Consider the following 15,819-nt stretch of genomic DNA (forward strand, 5'->3'; position numbering starts at 1 on the left):
TACTAGGCTAAATTGGGTAGGTTTGGGGTTTTTTTATGGGTTGCAGTCAGATGGCAGCTGGGGTTGGAATTATCTGAAGATATCATCTCTCAAATATCTAACATCTCTGCTGGGATGGCTCAAATGGATGGAGCCTGGCTAGGTATCTCTTTCTACATGACCTCTCCACAAGACTAGCTTGGGCTTCCACACAGCATGGCATTATAAGGATAGATGGGCTTCCACATGGTACATAGTTTCTCCTAGAGGGAGCATTTCAAGAGCACAGGACCCATACTGCAAGGCTGCTTAGCATCCAGGCTAGAAGTCTTAGTGTTACCTCCACTGTACTCTACTGGTCAAAAGTGAATCACGGGGCCAACTGAGCTCCAAAGAGAGGAAAATATACAAAGATGTGAGTACTAGGAGGCATATTTCATTGGGGTGCCATTGTTGGACACAAGTATCACTAATCAGACATTTCATTAACTCAGACCCTAATTTCCTACACTTGAAATAACTTACTTTCAAATGCAAGTCAAAATGTTCAAGGTTTCATATTACAACAAATTTGCTTTGCCATAGTTTCTTTCCTCCTAATCATCTAAACAAAACTATAGATAGAATGGGATGGTTTGCAAATGCATAAGAATTGGTATTTCATGTCTCTACTTATCTCTATATTTATGAAGCCAGGATGTAAACTAGATACAATCAACATATGTCTAGGCAGTGCTGGCCATGGGGAGAGACTTCTCTGCTTGAGAAAAGGAGAAGAAATAGTGGGAAGGACTTTGTCTTGTAGTTTGGGTGCCAGCTCAGCCTCAGTAGAATAGAGCACCAGGTAGATTAACTACTACAGTTCCCAACTCCAGGTCCTGGCTTCAAGATGGCATCCACAGATCCACCTGAAGCTAGAGGGAACTCAACACTCTGAAAGAAAGGATACAAGCCTGGCTGGATTTGCCACCTGCAGGTTGTACAGCCCTTAGGCCTTGAGTGAACATAGGTGATAGCCAGGTAGTGGTCACTGCAATCCTTGGATAAGATCCAGTACTATGTTGGCTTTGGTTCTGACCCAGCACAGCCCAGTGATGGTGGCCAGAGGGGTGCTTGTGTCACCCATCCTCCAGCTCCAGGCATCTCAGCAGAGAGAGAGAGACTCCATTTACTTGGGGAAAAGTAAGGAAAGAGACCAAGAGTCTCTTCCTGGTGATCCAGGGAAGTCTTCTGGAGCTTACCTAAGACCATCAAGGTGTTACCTCTATGAGTCTGCAAGAGCCACAGCATTACTGAGCTTTAAGTTCTCTCTAAAGCAGACATTGCTGCAGTAACCGAGACTTAGATAATAACACCCAAGTTCCTTGGAATATCTGGAAAGCCTTCCCAAAATGGATGGGTACAAACAAGCCTAGACGGTGAAAACTGCAATAAATGCTTTATTCTCGAATACCCAGGTGCCCATGAATATCCACAAGCATCAAGACCATCGAGAAAAATATGACTTCACCAAATGAACAAAGTAAGGCACCAGGGACCAATCCCAAAGTGACAGAAATATGTGACCTTTCAGACAGAGAATCCAAAATAGTTCTTTTGAGGTAGCTCAATAAAATCCAAGATAACACAGAAAGGAATTTAGAACCTGATCAAATAAATTTAACAAAGAAATTAAAATAATTAACAAGAATCAAGCAGAAATTCTGGAGCTACAAAATGCAACTGACATACTGCATAATGCATCAGAGTCTCGTAATGACAGAATTGATCAAGAAGAAGAAAAAGTAGTGAACTGGAAAACAGGCTATTTGAAAATCCATAGTCAGAGAGAAAAAAACAAAAGAATAAAAAAACAAGGAAGCATGTCTACAGAATCTGGAACACAGCCTCAAAAGGACAAACCTAAGAGTTATTGGCCTTAAAGAGAAGGTAGAGAGAAAGATCATGATAGAAAGTTTATTCAAAGGGATAATAACAGAGAACTTCCCACATGTAAACAAAGACACCAATATCCAAGTACAAGGAGGTTATAGAACACTAAGTAGATTTAACCCAAAGACCACCTCAGGACATTTAATAATCAAACTCACGAAGGTCAAGGATAAAGAAAGGATCCAAAAACCAGCAAGAGAAAATAAACAAATAACATATAAAGAACCTCCAATATGTTTGGCAGCAAACTTCTCAGTTGAAACCTTGCAGACCAGCACGAAGTGACATGACATATTTAAAGTGTTAAAGAAGAAAAACTTTTATTCTAGGATAGTATATCCAGTGAAAATATCCTTCAAACATGAAGAAGAAATAGTTTCTCAGACAGAAAAAAGCTGAGAGATTTCATCAACACCAGACCAATCCTATAAAAAAAATGCTAGAGAGAGTTCTTCAGTCTCAAAGAAAATGATATTAATGAGAAATAAGAAATTATCTGAAGGTGCAAAACTCAATGGTAAGAATAAGTACAGAATATTATAACAATGTGATTGTGGTGTGTAAACTACTCATACATTGAGTAGAAAGACTAAAAAAAATATCAAAAAAGTATCTATAACAATTATCCAAGACAGTAAAATAAGGTGTAAACAAAAATAACAAAAAGTTAAAAAGGGGATAAAGTTAGAGTTATTAATTTTTTCCTTGTTTATTTGTTTATACAGGCAGTGTTAAGTTGTCATCAGTTTAAAATAATAGGTTATAAAATACTTGCAAGCCTCATGGTAAACTCAAATCAAAAAACACACAAAAAATAAAAAGCACAAAATTAAAACATACCACCTGAATAAATCACCTTCACTGAAAGGAAGAAAGGAAGGAAGAAAGGAAGAAAGGAAGGAAGGAAGAAAGGAAGACACGACTGTAAAACAAAACAAAATGACAGAAGAAGTAAGTCCTTACTTATCAATAATAACATTGAATGTAAATGGACTAAACTCTCCAATCAAAAGACACAGACTGGCTGGATGGATAAAAATACAAGACCCAATGATCCATTGCCTACAAGAGACATACTTCAACTGTAAAGACTCACATAGACACAAAATAAAGGGATAAAAAAAGATAGTCCATGCCAATGAAAACCAAAAATGATCGGGAGTAGCTATATGTATACCAAACAAAATAGATTTCAAGACAAAAACTACAAAAAGAGACAAAAAAGGTCATGATACCATGATAAAGTCAATTCAGCAAGAGGATATAACAATTACAAGTATATATGCACCCAACACCAGAGCACCCAGATATATAAAGCAAATATTATTACAGCTAAAGAGAGATAGACCTCAATACAATAATAGCTGGAGACTTCAACACCCCACTTTCAGTATTAGTCAAATAATCTAGACTATCCTTTGTTAAATGTCAACAAAGAAATATTGAACTTAATTTTCACTATAGACCAAATGAACCTACTTTAATAATAGGTATTTACAGAACATTTCATACAATGGCTGCAAAATACACATCCTTTTTCTCAGCACATGAATCATCCTCAAGGACAGAACATATGTTAGACCACAAGGAAACATTCAAAAAAATTGAAAGTATGTCAAGTATCTTCGCTGACCACAATGGAATGAGTAATCAATAATAGGAGGAATTTTGGAAATTATACAAACACATGGAAATTAAAAAATATATCCTGAATGGCCAGTGGGTCAATGAAGAAACTGAAAAGGAAATTGAAAAAAATGTCTTAAAACAAATGATAATGGAAAGACAAGATACCAAAACCTATAGAATATAGTAAAGTAGTAGTAGGAGGAATAAGCTTATGGCAATAAGTGCCTAAATCAAAAAGTAGAAAAAAATTCAAATAGACATCCTAATGATGCATCTTAAAGAGTTAGAAAAGCAAGAGCAAACCAAACCCCAATTTAGTAGAAGAAAAAAATAAAGATCAGAGTAGAAATAAATGAATTTGAAATGAAAAATACAAAATATCAACAAAATGTTTGTTTTTGGAAAGGATAAACAAAAGCAACCAAGCTTTAGCCAGACTAAGAAACAAAGACAGAAGACCCAAATAAATAAAATCAGAGATTTAAAAGAGGCATCACTGCTGGGTGCAGTGGCTCACACCTGTAATCCCAGCACTATGGGAGGGTGAGGTGGGTGGATCACTTGAGGTCAGGAGTTCGAGACTGGCCTGACCAACATGGTGAAACTCCGTCTCTACAAAAAAAATACAAAAATTAGCCAGGCCTGGTGGCAGATGCCTGTAATCTCAGCTACTTGGGAGGCTGAGGCAGGAGAATCATTTGAACCCAGGAGGTGGAGGTTGCAGTGAGCTGAGATCGCATCATTGCACTCCAGCCTGGGTGACAGAGCAAGACCCCATCTAAAAAAAAAAAAAAAAAAAAGAGAGAGAGAGAGAGAGAGACATTACCACCTCACTACAGAAATTTCTGTACCACTACAGAAATTCAAAGGATCATTAGAGGCTACCATGAGCCACTATATGCCAATACATTGGAAAACCTAGGAGAAACTGATAAATTTCTAGACACATACAACCTACCAAGATTGAACCACAAAGGAATCCAAAACCTGATGAGACCAATAACAATAATGAGATCAAGGTTGTAATCAAAAGTCTCCCAGCAAAGAAAAGCCATGGACCCAATGGCTTCACTGCTGAATTTTAGCAAACATTTAAAGAAGAGCTGATGCCAATTCTACTCAAACCTTCTGAAAAGTAGAGGAGGATGGAATACTTTCAAACTCATTCTGCAAGGCTAGAATTACCATGACACCGAAACCAAAGACACATCAAAAAGAGAAAAATACAAACCAATATTCCTGTTGAATATTGATGCAAAAATCCTCAACAAAATGCTAGCAAACAAAACTCAACAATACATTAAAAAGAACATTCATCACGACCAAGTAGGATTTATTCCTGGGATGCAAAGATGATTCAACATGCACAAATCAAGGAATGTGATACATCATATCAACAGAATGATGAAAATCATATGATCATTTCAATTGATGTTGAGAAAGTATTTGATAAAATTCAACATCTCTTCATGATAAAAAAAAAAAAAACCCTCAAAAAACTGGGTGTGGAAGCACTATACCACAATACAATGAAAGCCTCACAAATCTAGTATCATACTGAATGGGGAAAAACTGAAAGCCTTTCCTCTAAGACCAAAAAAAAAAAAAAAAAAAAAAAAAAGCCTCTCCAGAATAAGACAAGGATGCCCACTTTCACCACTGTTATTCAACTGCAAGTTTTAGCTAAAGCAATCAGACAAAAGAGAAATAAAGGCCATTCCAATTAGAAAAAACAAAGTCATATTATCCTTATTTGCAGATGATTGGCTCTTACATGTGGAATAACCTAAAACCTCCACCAAAAAAACTATTAGAACTAATAAGCAAATCCAGTAAATGACCTCTATCTTTTTTTTTTTTTTTTTTTTTTTTTTGAGACGGAGTCTCGCTCTGCCGCCCAGGCTGGAGTGCAGTGGCCGGATCTCAGCTCACTGCAGGCTCCGCCTCCCGGGTTCACGCAATTCCTCCTGCCTCAGCCTCCCCAGTAACTACAGGCGCCCGCCACCTATTTTTTTTTGTATTTTTTAGTAGAGAAGGGGTTTCACCGTGTCAGCCAGGATGGTCTCGATCTCCTGACCTCATGATCCGCCCGCCTCGGCCTCCCAAAGTGCTGGGATTACAGGCTTGAGCCATCGCGCCCGGCCATGACCTCTATCTTTTACCATATATGAAAACCAAATCAATATGGATTAAAGACTTAAATCTAAAATTTCAAACTATGTAACTACTAAAAGAAAACATTGGAGAAACTCTCCAGGACATTGGACTGTGCAAAAGCTTCTTGAGTAATACTACACAAGAGTAGACAACCAAAAAAAAAAAAAAAAACAAAAAAATGACAAATGGGACATCAAGTTAAAAAAGCTTTTGCATAGCAAAAGCAACAACAAAGTAAAGCAACAAGCCATAGAATAAGGAAAAATATGTGCAAACCATCCATCTGACAAGGTATTAATAACCAGAATATATAAGCAGCTCAAACATCTCTATAGGAAAAAATACAATAATCCAAGTAAAAATTGCCAAAATACCTGAATAGATATTTCTCAAAAGAAGACATACAAATTGCAAATGGGCATATGAAAAGGTGCTTGGTGTCACTGATCATCACAGACCTGCAAATCAAAACTACAATAAAATCATCATACCCCAGTTAAAATGGATTTTATCCAAAAAACAGACAATAACAAATGTTGGTGAGGGTGTGGAGAAAAGGGAACCCTCATCTACTGTTGGTGGGAATGTAAATGAGTACAACCACTATGGAGAACAGTTTGGAGGTTCCTTATAAAACTAAAAATAGAACTACCATATGATCCAGGAATTTCAGTGCTAGGTATATACCCAAAAGAAAGGAAATTAGTATATCGAAGAAATATCTGCATTCCTACATTCATTGCAGCACTATACACAATAGTCAAGACCTGGAAGCAACCTAAGTGTCCATCAACAGATGAATGGATAAAGAAAATGTGGCACATTACACAATGGTGATCTATTCAGCCATAAATAGGAATGAGATCCAGTCATTTGCAACAACGTTGATGCAACTGGAGGTCATTATGTTAAGTGAAACCAGCCAGGCATAAAAAGAACAACTTTATATATTCTCATTTGTGGGAGCTACAAAAAATGAAAAAAATTGAGCTCATGGATATAGAGAACAATGGTTACCTGAAGCTGGGAAGGCTAGTATGGGAGAAGGGAATTGGGAGTGGTTAATGGATACAAAAATGTAGTCAGATAGAATAAATAAGATTTAGTATTTGAGAGCACAACAGGGTGACTACAGTTAATAATTTATTATACATTTAAAAACAATGAAGAGTATGATTGGACTGTTGATAACAAAGGATAAATGCCAGAAGAAATGGATACCTCATTTACTCTGATGTGATTATTTTGCATTGTACGCCTGTATCAAAATATCTCATGTATCCCATAAATATATGCACCTACTAGGTATCCACAAAAATTAAAACTTAAAAAATAAATTGTCATTTTGTTATTCTGGTCAGACTCTCAAATACATGAATGCAAGTATCAGGTAGGGCACTGTGGGCCTTCCCTTTTTTATATACAATTATATAAATCAAGTATATGTATATAAAATAGCTGTCTAAAGTAGAGGGCTTGGAGCTAGTTCCTTAACAAAAGTATTTCACAGAACATTGACATCAGATTTGAAGAGGTTACTTCATACTTGTAACTGAACAAAACAAAAATGAGACTACTCCCTCATTATGGCTAAGCAGATAGAAAAAAAGATCACTGTCCAAATTACAAAACTGATCAAATATTATCCTCACCCAGGTTAACACTAGTGACTATTGCTTCCTTACCACTTACATCTTTAGCCTGGCTCCATTTCTCTTCCCTTCTGGATAAAACTGTTAAGATAATCATGTAAGTCTGAGCTAAGGTATGGGTATGCAAAGGCATATAAAGTGGTATAATGGACAACTGGAGACTCAGAGAGAGGGCAGGAGGGAATGAGGGATATAAAACTACATATTGGGCACAAGGTACACTACTCACGTGATGAGTGTGCAAAAATCTCAGACTTCACCCCTATTACAAGTCATTCACATAACCACGAACCACTTATACCACAAAAACTATTGAAATTTTTTTAAAAAGAAAAATAATCATAGAATTATCCCCACTTCCTAACAGCACTCAATTCAGAAAACAAAAACAAAAACAAAAACAAACAAAAAAAAAACTGCTGCCTCAAATCTGACCAAAATCACCTAACCCAGGCCCAAATCCCATAACAAGCCCCTCCCAACAGCACCCTCCTATTCAGACGCCCATGATTTCCATGGTGTGCTGTCTCCTTTACTCCAGCAACAGCAGGAAATAAAGAAAGTGTCCTTTCAGGCATTTGTTATAGAGATACCCCACTTCTTGCTACCAGTTTCTGTCTAAATTCATTTGTGCTGTAACAACAAAATACCCGAGAGGTGGTAATTTATAAAGAGCAGAAATTTATTTTCTCATAGTTTTGGAAGCTGGAAGACCACAATCGCTAAGGCCCAATGTCTGCTTTCAAGATGGTGCCTTGTTGCTGTGTACTCCAGAGGGGATGAACACCATGTCCTCACATGATGGAAGGAATGGAAGGGGACAAACCATGCCCTCAAGCCCTTTTATAAGGGTTCTAATCTTACCCATGAGGGCTCTGCCCTCATGATTTACTTACCTCCCAAAGGCCCTATCTCCTAATACTATCACATTGAGGATTAAGTTTCAACATATAGATTAGGAAGAGCACATTCAGACCATAGCAGGAAGTAATAATCCTAAACTTGGTTCAACATATGTATGTTCCTGATGCTCTCTGACTGGTGGGTATTATAAAGATATAGGTACAGATACAGATATAGACATAGACATAAACAAATTTTTTCTATATACTTAAATTGCAAACATACAGATCAGCAAACTCACTCACAGATGAAAGTGGTCAATTTTGCTCAGAATCCTGAACCAGAATAAACTGGAAGTTCACATTAATCTCTATGGATACCACAGCATCAAGCAATCATACGTGCATGATCGCAATATTAATGTTTCATCATTGAAATCTCATGGCCACCACATGAATCTCAAATGCGTAACATGGATATCATAAATGCCGAATATCATGACTGACCAGTGATTGAGAGTATAAACTACACTGGTCTCTGGTAGCCTCTACTTTTCCCACAGCAATGCTTGAAGTGATGATAGTGATTTCTCCTTAATCAGTTCATATTTATCAACTTTCATGTGAGCCTTGGTTATGGAGAAAATGGAAACTAATGATTTGAGGAAAGAAAAATAAACAAATAGTGATTTGAGGTTCCCCTTTCCGCCTGCTATTCCCACTGTTATTTCATATAATTCACTCATTCATTCATCAAATAACTTCATGAGCTTCTACTCCACAGTGAGTACAAGATACACAGGTATAAAAATCATATACAAGAAAATCCAGGAAAAATATTCACTGTAGTCTTTTATCAGCAGGCCACATTCCCCTTTCTCTTACTGTACAAAAACAATAGAATCCTCTCTTTTTCCCTAGTTTAACACTAATCCTTTTAAATGCCTAAAACTTCTGCTATCAGCCTTGAACTCTGTCAATTCTATCTACTACTAGAAAATAATGACACTGGAATATCTAGTTGAGTTCTCTTGAGTCAATTGCTACTCTTTAACACATTACAGTCTTTAAAAAAATCACTGGTTTTCCATTTTAATGAGATAAATTTTAAGGTTCTTACCTATCAAAGACTATTCTAAACAAAAGTTTTCTAAAGAGCTAAAGAGTCATCCATCAATAGATTGATCATTATTGACCAAAACTTTACACTGAGGGCTTTAAGAACACAATGCTTGGATTGATGCCAATTGGCATTTTTCTAAAGAAAAAACTTTTAAATTATAAAGTATAGTAAGCTAAAATATTTAATATTCATAAGAAATTTTCTGAATATGAGAGGGAAGATAGGAAGTCAGAAATATTTCTACAGAGAAGTAAACAATATGTATAGAAAACTTATCATAATTTCAATTTATCACTTTATTTTTCAGCCAGTCACCACGCTCACTTGTCGATTTTCTTTATTCAAAGTGTGGTGCTTAATGATTATTTGGCACAGATATTTGTAAGCATATAAAACTTCAAGACGCATTCATTCCTGACAAAATGCAAAACAAGGGGAAAAATAACACTTTCTTACAAATGCGTTTTCCAATCATTTCAAATAAAACACAAAAAGGTACATTTTAAAATAAAATTTATTAATAAGTATGGTAAAGTCTATATTTTGAAAGTTATCTATTTATAAATAGTGTACAAGTAAATATAAGCTTTTTCAACAAAGAAAATCATGTGAAAATAATTTCAAAGTAGAAATGGTATTTGAAATACAAAAATGTTGTGTTCTGATTAGCTCAAAACATAACTATTGGTTAAAATGGTTTTCAATGGCCTTAAATTACTCTAAAATCTTTAGAGAGGTAATACTGCCTACCAATTAGTAGATTAGGGCACTGTAATTTGATTCTGTGTCATTGGACAAGCTAATTAAGTCAGTTCTCTCATCTGTAAAACACTGCATAATTATCACAGAGATATTGGGAAGATTAAATGAGAGAGTACATTCAAAGAAATTAGCAGACATCACATAGTAAATGTTCAATAAATGTTAGCTATGATGATAATGAATATGAAAGTATGGTGATTTTATTAATTCTCATACCAGCACACTTCTATAAATAGGCAAGTATCTGCCTGTGTACTGATTTACTCATTACTGTATCTATGTTGTATCTATCTGAGGTTGATACAACATAGATACAGTAATGAGTACTGTATTACTCATTACTGTATGAGTAATGAGTACTCTACAAACAAATAGAGGAAGATCCACTTGAACTCTGGTAAATATAAATCCATGACTCAGCAACATGGATAAAATTGGTTATCATTATGTTAAGTGAAATAAGCCAGGCATGAAACTACCAATATCACATGTTCTGACTCACATGTGGGAGCTAAAAAAGTGAATCTCATGAAGGTACAGAGTAGGATGGTGGTTACCAGAAGCTGGGAAGGAAAAGAAGGAGGGGGACATTGAAGAGAAGTTGGTTAATGGGTATAAAAATGAAGTTGGATATAAGGAATAAGTTCTAGCATTTGATAGTATAGTAGGGAAATTATAACTTATTGTGCATTTCAAAATAGCTAGAAGAAAGAATTGTAATGCTCCCAACACAAAGAAAAAATATTTGAGGTGATGGTTATCCTAATTATCCTGATTTATTATACATTGTATACATGTATCAAAATATCACATGTACCCCCAATATATGTACAACTATATTAATAAGAGAAAAAAAACAAAAAGCAAGAACGGCAATATATTAATGTTTGCTCAAGATAGATGATGGATACACGAGAGCTTGTTACTCAATTTTACTTACTTTATTGTACACCTAAAAATCTCTGTAATAAAATCTTATAAATGTTTTTTTAAAAAATCCATGACTCAATTAAAAAAAAAAAAAAAGTTCTGCAGATGCCAGAAGTCAAAGGAGAACATAGGAACTGGAATCTGGGATTGAGTTGGCAGTTATGCTTTCAACCTTAGGCTGAGAATTTGTGTAGGTAATTTTCAAAGACTGAAGCCAATAAGCTTATTTATTGCAAACACAAAAGACAAAGGTTCTTCTTATAAACACAAATTTAAAAGGGGTGGATTAGAGTATGAGTAACAAAGAAGAATAATTATTCTGCATGGAATAGAGGAGTAAAAGGATTACTACCCACCAGGCCAGCTCAGAAGAACAAATCTCGGAGTTTTCAGCAGCTGCAAGGCTGTGATCCTGTAAATATTCACACATTTCTAAAACAAACGCCACTGTTACAACAACAAAAGAATGAAGTGCATATACAACAGTAGGTGTACCATTCAGAGAACAGCTGAAAAGCTGTTAGAAAAACAGAGACCATACCAGGCAGTCCAAGAGACGGCATTTAGTACAGGGAACTAGTTACAAGTGTGTTGTGAGAGCTAAAATGTCAACAGGTGAGGGAAGCTGCTACCTCCCTTAGGGCTGAGGGGTCAAAGGGGATTGTCTCTAGAGGCTAGAAAACAGAATTGTCTCACAGGAGCTGGTCTACCCAGACCATAGAGAGATGCTACCCAAAAGCAGACAGAGAAGAAAATAAATATCCTGGTTTTGTTCTTCCTATCTCTTTCCTAAGTCCCACCAAGGTCTCCCATTGGGAAAACCTATTTGGCTGTCAGTTAGCAGGGGAGCCCAGGAAGGTAGATGTCAAGGGATGGGCACTGAATGGATCTGCAAGCAAAAGAGCAAAGGTCCAGCACAATAGGCAATTGCCAAGGAACCTAAAGGAATATAAAGAACTGTACCACTCCTTTTGTTTAGAATAAAAGGGAACCCTCAATACCAAAAAGATGACACCAATATTAGTTTCAGACAGAGTACCATTTGAAAATCCCACCCAGTTATGCCCCACAATGAAAAAGTTCAAAGTCCCCCAATATAACCATAGTTCTTCCAATATGTGAGAGGGTAAAACGGAAACCCACTTTTAGTACCTATTCCACTCTTGAATTTCACAGTCCCGTAAGTATTCAAAGAGAAAACATTGGGAAATATACACAAAATGGTCAACACTTTAATTTGCCTAGAATATTTAAAATGACACAAATACCATCCAATATGTTTATACCTTTATAAAAGTAAGTTCATTTTATGAAGGACTACCCTGTCTTCACTTTTCTCATTTCATTGCATCACGTGAAGAGCTTTCCAGGACCAGCACAGATTCACAAAAAGATAATATTAGATTATCTCACTGGGAAGTTCCCAAAAGGATCTTCTTGATTTGTAAAATTAAATAAGTTCTGAGAAAAGAACATAGAATTCTAGAACAACTGAATTCACATAATCTTGAACAGTATATTCTCTAGGTCTCGCTTTTCTTAGATTGTAAAGATTAAATTAAAACATCTCCTAGGACTTTTTCAGAGTGGTGCAGAGATGAGTAGTGACTTGCTCAATTCAGTCCCTAGAAAGTCTGAGAACAGAAATCAGAAATACTACCAACTTATAACCAACTATGCAATTTCAGGTTATGTCCACTCTAGGAAGTAAATGAAACCTAGATAGTCAGAGTAATTTCTGTTTACTGGGGCTACTGCCCCTCTTTTGTGCCACCCGCTTTTTCAGTTCACAGTCGTCAAGCAATACATGCTTTTAAGTTACCAGAACCTACAGCATCCACACAAAGCTGATGACAATGGAGGCAAAGCCATCATGTCAACTTCTTCTTTTTACCAACCAATTCAATGTTAAAATAGGTACTAAGATAAAATATTGCATAGTGGTAGAATTTGTTCTTCTCATTAATTTTCTTTACCATTGTTTTATTGACAAATGGCAATTTGTAATTGCAAAAAGAGAAAAAGTTGAAAAAGAGCATACAGAAAGAGTTCTTACATCATGCTGCTATTGCAGTAAGTTAGCACCAATGCTAAATTTTGACAAAAGTTAATAAGAGTGGGGAGTAAATATAAATTATTTATAATGTGCCTTCTTAAAATTACTGCAGAAGCTGAAGTGACCTGAAAAGTCACTTGGTTAGAGATAATTCTAACCAAAAGACAAATGAGAGTTGTTTCCTTCTTTGTCTCATAACTAGTAGGTGATTTGAATGCATATCCTACTCAGCTTTTAGAGTCCAAAGTTAGTGTTCTCTCATCATGTGGCTTCAGAAAGCAGAAGAGCACTCAGAAGACCACCGGTCACAGTCTGTCGCCTGTGAAAATGCTCACTAACAGAAAAGATCTGTTTTCTTTACACAAATACGACATCACTCTGCTGGCTTAACTTAACCTTTAGGCAATTAACAGTCAGTATTAATTGACATGAGTAGAGGTTGTTAATGAGCCTGAATAACTAGGCAAAAAAGTAATTCTTCATAAAATTAGTGTCTTTTCTTAATATATTGGTACATAAACTCACAGAGACACACCAGGTACCACACAGTTCCATGCAAATACCCATGGGTGCCTATACAACTTTCTGGAATAAAAGGAATGGAAGAGAAAATTTTTGTCAAAGAAAAACAAGGCAAACTTAACTTTCAATATTTGCTGGATTAATTTTATCTATGCTCTTCACTGTGGAGGGCTTTGAACATGGAAACTCAGCATCTTCCAAGCTCCCGCCTTCCTGTCACCATCACCTTCACACAGCCCTGACCTTAAACTTGACGCAGATGATGAACGAACTGCACAGCCCTTTGTCAAGAGAGGCCACATTTGAGGTGAGAATAGATAAGAGCCCAAAAGCTTCCATACTTGCCCAGCAAAAGAAAGAAAGAGAGAAAGAGAGAGAGAGAAAGACAGAAATACAGAAAGAAAAGAAGAGAAAAGAGAAAAGAAAAGAAAGAATTGAGTTCAAGCGCACTGCAAGGAAAACAAGCATGTCAAGTTTCTTAAAAAGAGCCTATTACCTGATGTGGCTGTGAACTGGACCATCTGCTATAGGAAGGAGCACCTGAAGACTTGTTGGCTGAAGTTCTCTGAGGAGAAAAAAAAATTCCTGCTGTCATAAAAGAGGAATACACTTTATGTTTTTCTAAACAAATTATTTACGCAGTGTCTACAGTTCCAAAAATGAACACATCTTAAATTCTGTCTGAACTTAATCTTTCCCTTTTATTTCTTTTAAAACATCCTCCTCAGCAAATATAGTAATTTTTTTTTTTTTTTTTTGAGATGGAGTCTGGCTCTGTCGCCCAGGCTGGAGTGCAGTGGCGCGATCTCGGCTCACTGCAAGCTCCGCCTCCTGGGTTTACGCCATTCTCCTGCCTCAGCCTCCTGAGTAGCTGGGACTACAGGCGCCCGCCACCGAGCCCGGCTAATTTTTTGTATTTTTAGTAGAGACGGGGTTTCACCGTGGTCTCAATCTCCTGACCTTGTGATCCGCCCGCCTCGACCTCCCAAAGTGCTGGGATTACAGGCGTGAGCCACCGCGCCCGGCCAAATATAGTAATATGGATACTAGAGTCAAAATACATGCATCTAAGTCTCAGTTTGTATAAGTTATTTGATGTGGTACAAGTCACCCAAGCTCTTTCTCTGTTTTTTCTTCTGTGACACTGGAGTAATATTTATTTATTTATTTATTATTATTTTTGCGATGGAGTCTTGCTCTATTGCCAGGCTGGAGTACAGTGGTGCAATCTCCAATCTTGGCCCACTGCAACCTCCACCTTTCGGGTTCAAGTGATTCCTCTGCCTCAGCTTCCCAAGTTGCTGGGACTACAGGTGCACACCACCATGCCTGTTCTTTGTTGTTGTTTTATTTTAGTGGAGGCGGGGTTTCACCATGTTGGCCAGGATGGTCTCGAATCTCCTGACCTCATGATCCACTCGCCTCGGCTCCCAAAGTGCTGGGATTGCAGGCATGAGCCACTGTACCCGGCCGGAATAATAATTTTTATATCATAGGATTTTTGTGAGGCTCAAATATAATTAGATATGAAGTACTTTGTAAAGATCTATGCACATATAAAGTATTAATTCACTTTGGGAGGCCAAGACAGGTGGATCACGAAGTCAGTAGATTGAGACCATCCTGGCTAACATGGTGAAATCGCATCTCAACTAAAAATACAAAAAATCAGTCGGGCATAGTGGCACATGCCTGTAGTCCCAGCTACTTGGGTGGCTGAGGCAGGAGAATTGCTTGAACCCGGGAGGCAGAGGTTGCAGTGAGCCGAGACCGTGCCACTGCACTCCAGCCTGGGCAACAGAGAGAGACTCCCTCTCAAAAAAAAAAAAAAAAAAAAAAATTAATTCAACAAGCAGAAAATAAGCCACACTATGGTAAGTTTCTACTTGAAACAAAACTGGTATACAAATGTGCAAGTTAATAAATGAGGTTATTTGAGAGTCAGTTATTTTTGTTATAAAGAGATCCTGCATATTTGGAAAGACCTGACTACGTCATTGCTACCCCCTCTGCGGGCTTGTAAAATGCCACAAGCTCATGTAGACAAGCTCATCCAAAACCATTCTTGACACCATTTTTCGGTGTCTGCTTCCATCATAGAGACCAGAAAGCTGACTACTCACTTTCTCAGCATAACTTCTCTCTAGAAATGGTAACATGGCACAGCTCTGGCCAATGAGACATAATGCTTCTGGGGGAAGTTCTAGAAAACTCTTTGTTTTCTTGGTGAAAGGG

At 37.0% G+C, this 15,819-nt stretch overlaps 1 protein-coding gene across 5 annotated transcripts in view; it reads right to left on the minus strand.

The window, feature by feature from the left end:
• RBMS3 (RNA binding motif single stranded interacting protein 3) overlaps window positions 1-15,819 on the minus strand; it is a 1,212,964-nt gene that overhangs the window by 1,169,246 nt on the left and 27,899 nt on the right. For all 5 annotated transcript variants that reach the window (XM_050779422.1, XM_050779425.1, XM_050779423.1 and 2 more), the window contains one exon: window positions 14,081-14,149. The gene's annotated coding sequence lies outside the window, so the exon portion shown is untranslated. Of the gene's footprint in view, window positions 1-14,080; window positions 14,150-15,819 lie in introns of those variants that run through there.

Source organism: Macaca thibetana, chromosome 2 (genome assembly GCF_024542745.1).
Source record: "Macaca thibetana thibetana isolate TM-01 chromosome 2, ASM2454274v1, whole genome shotgun sequence".
NCBI classification, from domain to species: Eukaryota; Metazoa; Chordata; class Mammalia; order Primates; family Cercopithecidae; genus Macaca; species Macaca thibetana.